Source organism: Grampus griseus (genome assembly GCF_964374135.1).
Source record: "Grampus griseus genome assembly, chromosome: 19".
NCBI classification, from domain to species: Eukaryota; Metazoa; Chordata; class Mammalia; order Artiodactyla; family Delphinidae; genus Grampus; species Grampus griseus.
Genome location: NC_139013.1, coordinates 40,658,677 through 40,666,920, shown reverse-complemented (window position 1 = coordinate 40,666,920; position 8,244 = coordinate 40,658,677).

Sequence of the window (8,244 nt, the reverse complement as noted above, 5' to 3'; positions counted from 1 at the left end):
ATGAATCCGTAGCCTCCCGAACAGTATTCAAAAGCAAACTGTGCCACTGCCATGTTATTTCATTACTTGGTATCCTATTGCTCAGGATTTTGTACTTGGGGAAATAAATAAATGATGGAAAATTTCAACTCAAAGAATTAGATTTATATAATTATGGGTGTTTTTTTTTTTTGCGGTACGCGGGCCTCTCACTGTCGTGGTCTCTCCCGTTACGGAGCACAGGCTCCGGACGCGCAGGCTCAGCGGCCATGGCTCACGGGCCCAGCCACTCCGTGGCATGTGGGATCCTCCCAGATCGGGGCACGAGCCCGCGTCCCCTGCATTGGCAGGCGGACTCTCAACCACTGCGCCACCAGGGAAGCTCTATAACTACGTTTTATATATCACAAATAGTCTAAAAACTTCCTAGACTTACACTTGATTTTTTAACATTAGAGTATCACATATTCACATGGTAGAAAATGATTGCAAGTAAATGTTCTTTTTGTTACATGCTTTATCAAAAGGATGGACATTAAAAAAAAATAATGCTTTCCACCACTGCCGCCTGAATATGATGCTGTGGAACAAACAGAAGGCATCATTCAGAAATATGAATGAGTGGTCTAAGGAGGCCTCTCTGAAGCAGGAACTCAGTAGACTGAGACCTAATGAGGCAACTGCTGGAACATGAGGGAGAAAAGAATTCCAGGCTGAAGGAACTGAGGGTGCCAAAGCCCCGCGGTGGAAACAAACGATGTGTTTTAGAAACTGATGCCTAATGTAGCTGTAGCAGAGTGAGGGGGAGGGAGAGTAAGTGACATAGAGGTAGGACAGGTAGGCTGGGGCTTGATGGAGCAAAGGTTTTTAGAGGCTGTGATAAGGAGTGTGGATTTTACTTTGAATGTAATGGGAACCACTGGGTTAGCAGGAGCAATGGGTCATTTACTACTATGAGGGGATAAGAGAAAATTTCCCTGTTGTCCCAGAATTGGAAACCAGGACTCAGAGCTGAGATTAAATTCTTCTGCGTTCAAAAGAGAGACAAAATGGCGTTTTTCACAGAACTAGAAAAAATAATTCTAAAATTTGTATGGAAATACAAAAGACCCCAAATAGCCAAAACAATCTTGAGAAAGAAGAGCAGAGCTGGAGGTATCACACTCCCCCTGATTTCAAGCTACAGTCATCAAAACAGTATTGGCACAAAAACAGACACATACATCAATGGAACAGAATAGAGAGCCCAGAAATGAACCCTCACTTATATGGGCAATTAATTTATGACAAAGGAAACAAGAATATAAAATGGGGAAAAGACAGCCTGTTTGATAAATAGTGTTGGGAAAACTGGACAGCTACATGCAAAAGAGTCAAACCAGATAATCTCTCACACCATGCACAAAAATAAATTCAAAATGGATTAAAGGCTTAAATGTAAAACCTGAAATCGTAAAACTTCTAGAAGAAAACATAGGCAGTACTCTCTTTGACATAGGTTCTAGTAACATATATTTTTTGGATATGTCTCCCCAGGCAAGGGAGAGTAAAGCAAAAATAAATAAATGGGGCTACATCAAACTAAAAAGCTTTTGCCCAGCGCAGGAAATATCAATAAAATAAAAAGACCACCTACTGAATGGGAGAAGATACTTGTAAATGATATATCCAATAAGAGGTTAGTATCCAAAATATACAGAGAACTCGTACAATTCAACATCAAAAAACCAAACAACCAAATTTTAAAAATGGGCAGAGGATCTGAATAGACATTTTTCCAAAGAAGACATACAGATGGCCAACAGACACATGAAAATGCTGTCTGTTGAAAATGAGTGATGCTCAACATCACTAATCATCAAGGAAGTGAACATCAAAACCACAATGAGGTATCACCTCACAGCTGTGAGAATGGCTATTATAAAAAAGACAAATGACAACTGTTAGTGAGGACACTGAGAAAAGGGAACCCTCATGCACTGTTGGTAGGAATGTAAAGTGCTGCAGCCACTATGAAAAACAGTTGGAGATTTTTCAAAAAATTAAAAATAGAACTACCATGATCCAGCAATTTCACTCCTGGGTATTTATCCAAGGAAAACAAAAAACACTAATTAGAAAAGATATTTGTACCCCTATGTTCATTGCAGCATTATCTACAATGGCCAAGATATGGAAGCAACCTAAGTGCCCATCAACAGATGAATGGATAAAAATGTGGTATATATACAATAGAATATTAGCCATAAAAAAGAATGAAATCTTACCATTTTTGACAACATCGATGGACCTAGAGGGTACTATGCTAAGTGAAATAAGTCAGAGAAAGACAAATACTGTATGATATCACTTGCATGTGGAATCTTAAAAACAAAACAAATGAACAAACATAAAACAGAAACAGAGTTATAGATACAGAGAACAAACAGGTGGTTACCAGAGGAGAAGGGGAGGGGGGAAGAATAGGTAAGGAAGATTAAGAGGTACAAACTTCCAGTCCCAAAATAAATGAGCCACAGGTATAAAATGTACAGTGTGGGGAATATAGTCAATAACAAAGTAATATCTTTGGGGTGATGTAACTAGATTTATGTGGCGATCATTTGAAATGTATAGAAAAAAATCACTATGTTGTATAAGAGGAACTAACATAGTGTTGTAGGTCAATTATACTTCAAAACCGAATAAAAAACATACAAACAAACTCAGAAAAAGAGATCATATTTGTAGTTACCAGAGGCAGGGGGTAGGGGGAGAGGAATTGGATGAAGACAGTCAAAAAGATACAAACTTCCAGTTATAAGTAAGTACTAGGGATGTAATGTACAACAATGAGCCGTATAATGAACACAGCTGTATGTTGTATATGAAAGTTGTTAAGAGAGTAAATCCTGAGTTCTCATCATAAAATCTTATTTCTATTCTTTCATTTTGCATCTATATGAGATGACAGATGTTCACTAAACTTATTGTGATGATCATTTCATGATGTAAGTCCAAATATTATGCTGTATACCTTAAACTTATACTGTGCTGTATGTCAATTATTTCTCAATACAACTGGAAGAAAAAGACAAAAAATTTGGGGCTAGACACCCTCAGGTCTTACAGAAGCAGACCGTGTTCTAAATTTGCCCTGCTTCTATTAACCATTGCCTCAACACCACCCCTCTTTCCCAGGCTGTATAAGGAGACTAGGATGGGAAAGAAAAGGAAGAATTCTTCAGAATAGCAAGCCCTCCGCCTAGTGGAGAATGCGAGGTTCTACCCTCACACCAAGATAAGTGTGAGAAAGAAAACAGAGAGCACCCAGAAGAAGAGGAGGGTTTATAAACTACCCCAAGGCCTCCCCAAAGCAAGGGAAAGGGGAGTTAAAGAACAGGCTGAGTGTAAGAAGAGTAGCCTGAATTTTCATTATTTGTGTAGTAAGTGGATGCAGTGGAAAACGACTGGGCTTTAGCCCCCAGGGGAGGTGGGGGATGGGTGCAGCTCACCACAGTTAGAGGCTGTGTAATTACATGGGTATGAGAAGAAGTTGAGGAGGTTAGAAGAGGTTGAAGCAGAGCCAGATCTCCCAAGTCTGGTATTGGTGGGTTTCCTCTAAAGAACTCACAAATGCACCCCCATTTCTGCCAGTGTGACTTCATAACTTTAATGCTGGATGAAATATTTTAAAAATCTTTTTAAATGGATTGATGAGTTAGAAAATTGGTGAGGAATACACAGAGCCAAAAATGAAGCAAAACTGATAGAGTGGTAGACAGATCACTGAAAACTAGTTCTCACCTGGAAATCATTTGCCAAATGAAGCAAACTTGAGCTTTATTTTTCATGGTCCTGTAAGCACAGGGGCCAGGTGATGAAACTCAAATCCCACCCAAAGTAGGATATCTAATAGGAGACACATACACACACACACACACCCCAATTCAAATTGGGACTCCAAGGGTGAACACCCTCCTGGTGGAGACTGCAAGGTAAATTGCCTGTTTCAAACCTTGGCAATGAGTGGAAGAGGTAGAAAATGTTTCCCCTGAGAATTTCTAACCACAAGCTGGTTCCCATGTGGATTTGCAACCTGAATTCACAGTCCCTGGGTGCTCTAAAAAACTGCAAGCTAAAATTTTAGTTAATATTGGTCCCAGGTTAATGGTGTTTCCAGGCATCTGGCAGAAGCAAACACAAATCCTGCTTGGAGGAAACTACCTTCCTAAGAAATATGTGTTCACAGTCTTGAATCACGAAACATATATAGAAAACAGGGAACCACGAATGACAGACAGTAGGAAAAAACTGTATAATCAGATTTGTAACAACATCAAATAGAGGGAATTCTCAAACACAGAATTTACTATAATACATCTAATACATTTCAAAAATTATTTTAATAAACTCAAATAGGGGTTGAGTATATGAGTAGAGATCAAGATTGTTAAAATATTATGAAACAGAACTGAATAAGAATCAAGTAGAATTTTTATAAATGAAAAACTACAGTAAGTTAAATTTATTTTTTAAATTAATTTTTGGCTGCGTTGGGTCTTCGTTGCTGCTCATGGGCTTTCTCTAGTTGCGGTGAGCAGGGGCTATTCGTTGCGGTGCGTGGGCATCTCATTGCAGTGGCTTCTTTTGTTGCAGAGCACGGGCTCTAGGCGTGCGGGCTTCAGTAGCTGTGGCATGCGGTCTCAGTAGTTGTGGCTTGCGGGCTCTACAGCACAGGCTCACTAGTTGTGACGCATGGGCTTAGTTGCTATGCGGCATGTGGGATCCTCCCAGACCAGGGCTCAAACCTGTGTCCCTTGCATTGGCAGGTGGATTCTTAACCACTGCGCCACCAGGGAAGTCCCAGTAAGTTAAATTTAAAACTTCACACACAGAGTTAACAGCAGATTAGGCATAGCTGGAGAGAAAACCAGTGAACAGTGAACAGAAGCTAGACCTCAGGAAATTATCCACAAAAGGACAAAGAGAAGGAAAAGATGAAAAAAGCAGAGAGTTATAATGTATCTAACTGTGTTCCAGAAGAAGAAAAGAAGGGGACTGAGGTAATATTTGAAAAGATAAAGGATGAGAATTTTCTGAACTGATGAAAGATACAAACCTACAGATTCTGGAATACCAACATCCCAAGCCAGATAAATAAAAAGAAATATATGCTTAGACATATCATAGTGAAACCGAAAAACACCAAAGAAGATCTTAAAAGTAGTGAGAGAAAAGACAGATTACCTTTGAAAGAATGAGGTGTGTATAGAGATGTCACTCATCACAAGGTCCAGGGCTCAGAAGGGATCTCTGAGAAATAGGAGGGAGACCCGAGCTGGGCTGGAGCTGAGTGTGCGTATGCCTTCAGCACTCAAGAGCAGTAGAATAGCAAAATGGTGCAAAGATACGTTTATTCATTTTTAACCTAAGATTTTAAAATTTCCAATTGTCCATTTCAAGGATCATTTATAAAACCTGAGAAGGGACCAACTGGAGATTTTGGGGGCAAAGCCCCTTGATTCACACCGCTCTGGTGGTTAGCTTGGATTTCTGCATAGACAGATTAACAGAAGGATGAACACACTTGGGAGGAATCACTGGCTCCTCCTCACAGTTCTGAAATGCCGCACCGAACCAGAGCCACCCCTAACCCTCCTCCTGAACCAGCTCACCTAAGGTCTGGGTGCACCACAGATGGGCGACGTAACTGGTGCCTGTCAGCTGACTGCCGCTCCGGAGGTCCCACCGGGCTCTGAGCCCTGGGGAGGAAGCCGAACCCGCTGAGGAATGGGGGGATGGTCCGCGGGGAGTCCAAGAGCAGCCTCACACAGCTCTGGACGCCGTTCCTGGGTCCCAGGCGCAGTCCCCTTCCTTCATCTGGAGGTCAGCCCTCTGGATGGAAGAGTCGGGGCACCTCTCAGGGGAAGCGCGGCCCTACGCTGCCAGGCTCTGCTGCTGAAGGTCAGGGGGCGGTTGTGGACTGGCCGCAAAGCGCAGACATCCGAGTGGCCAGTTTCCTCAAGCAGGTCTGCACTTTCGGGTTGACCACAGCGCCCACTGGCCCTAACAAGCCTCCCAGCCAATCAAGAACCACATTCTTCTCCGCGCCCTCCTGTCTCCATGACAACCGCCTCAGCATCTGCTCCACACCCGCAGTCCTACTGCTGAAAAGACAGACTTGAAGGTCCAATCCAGGTTCCCGGCACGCGGGCCGGGCCAGGGAGATCAGCGGGGGCCTCCAGGTACCCTAGTGGTACCCCAAAGCCTCTTCACACCCCGCAAGCTGGTGGGCGGGAGGCTGCCCCTCTGTTTGGGGAGCAGAAGATGCGAGACTCAGCAGAACTTTGTCTTTAGCAGGGCAAAGGCTAAATGTTTTCCATGTTACCTGCTCTGTCTTTTAATGCCCACTTGGACTTGACTTTCAACTCCTCACTCGGCCCGCCATGGGTCCAGGTTTCTGGCTGGGTCCTCTCCCATAACACAAGAATATCCAAGTTCCAGTCACTTTAAAACGTTCGTTAAAATGTTCCACCCGCTGGGTTCCACGAAAACTCCTCGTGAGGGGAGACGGGACCCGGCGAAAGTAGCTCGCTCAAATCCGACCCTGTTAAGCCAAAGAACCAGCGATTCCCGGAGCAACAAGGAACTCGGGTCGCCTGTCTTCTGGGCACACTCGAGCCAGGAGGACAAGACGGGGCGCTGAGTGGGGGTTGCGTAGCTTCAGCCCTCCATTGAGAGATCTTTGGCTAAGCTTCGAGTGGGACTCTGGGGAAGCGAGTCTCAGCGCTCGGGTCCTCCTCTTCAAATATGACCAAAGCACCTGCTTCAATTTGGAGCTTCCAGGGCGTCCTTCGGCAGAGCGCTGGGCTCGAGCGCCACCTGCCTGCCACTACGACCCTCTACTGCTGTAAAGTTATCGGCATAACAATAACTCAGATCCTGGCAGTTTTCACCTGGCTAGGTGCTTTACATACACTATATCAACTGAATTTAACAACCTATGAAGTATTCTCATCCCAATTTTACATGTGAGGAAACAGGTTCAGAGAATTTAAGAAACTTGCCAAGGTCACTCAGCTACCAAGTGTCAGATCCTGGATTCAAGTGGCCTCTTGTCTCAGGCATGCTCTTGACTCTGTGCATATATCCTCCTATGTTACAGTTGAGTTCCTGGTGATCCTGTCCCAAGGGCCCTCCAATGGGTTCTTCTGCCTGCCTCTGACACTGTAGGCTCAGCACAGTTTTTCCCCAGAGCTCATGCCCCTCTGTGGACCACCCACCCACTAGTCTTCAGGCCAGAGCCTGGCTGGCACTGAGACTCACCTGATGATCACTGTGCATGCAGGCCACCACACTGGCACTTTGAACTGTACCACCAAGTTGTTTCCTTATTTCTAATAGATTCAGGGGCTGTTTTCATTAATATGCTAGGGACTCCCCTGGTGGTCCAGTGGGTAAGACTCTGCACTCCCAATGCAGGGGGCCCGGGTTCGATCCCTGGTGGGGGAACTAGATCCCGCATGCATGCCGTAACTAAGAGTCCGCATGCTGCAACTAAGAAGCCCATATGCCACAATTAAGGCCTGGTGAAGCCTGAATAAATAAATGAATAAATTTTTAAAATGTTACCCCATTTAACATGCTGTAATGGACATCTTTTCTCCCCCTCTGCCCAACATCCCTTCCCTCATATCTCAGTAACAGCATCCCCTTTCTTTGAGAGAAGTTCTTCTCCCTCTTCTATGAAGGGATGGGAGATGGGGGATGGGAGAAGGGGATGGGAAAGGGGAATGAGAGAGAAAACAAGAAAGAGAATTTTGTCTGTGTGATTCCTACATTAGCTGGACGTGTGTGCAGCTCTATCCCCGCTGTTCCATAGTTTGATCACATGCACCAATAATGTCCTTTTTGTCCTATGCCAGTTTAAAATGGCTTCTCTGACTCTTGTAACTAGAGTCCTAGATGATACATTACGCTAACCACCTCCAAACTCAAAACATTCAAAACAGAATAAAGCTACTCACTAGTACAGTTTTTATTAAAATTCTTATTTTGAGGTAATTATAGACTCACAAGAACGTACAAAAAGTAGTACAGAGAGGTTCCATGTACCCAGTATCCAGCTGCCCCCATAATGGCATTTTATGTAACTATAACACATTATCAAAACCAGAGAAGTGATATTGGCACAATACAATTAACTAGTCTACAAACCTTACTTAGATTTTACCTATTTTGCATGTATTTTTTAATGTCCTAAGTGTATAATTCTATGGCACT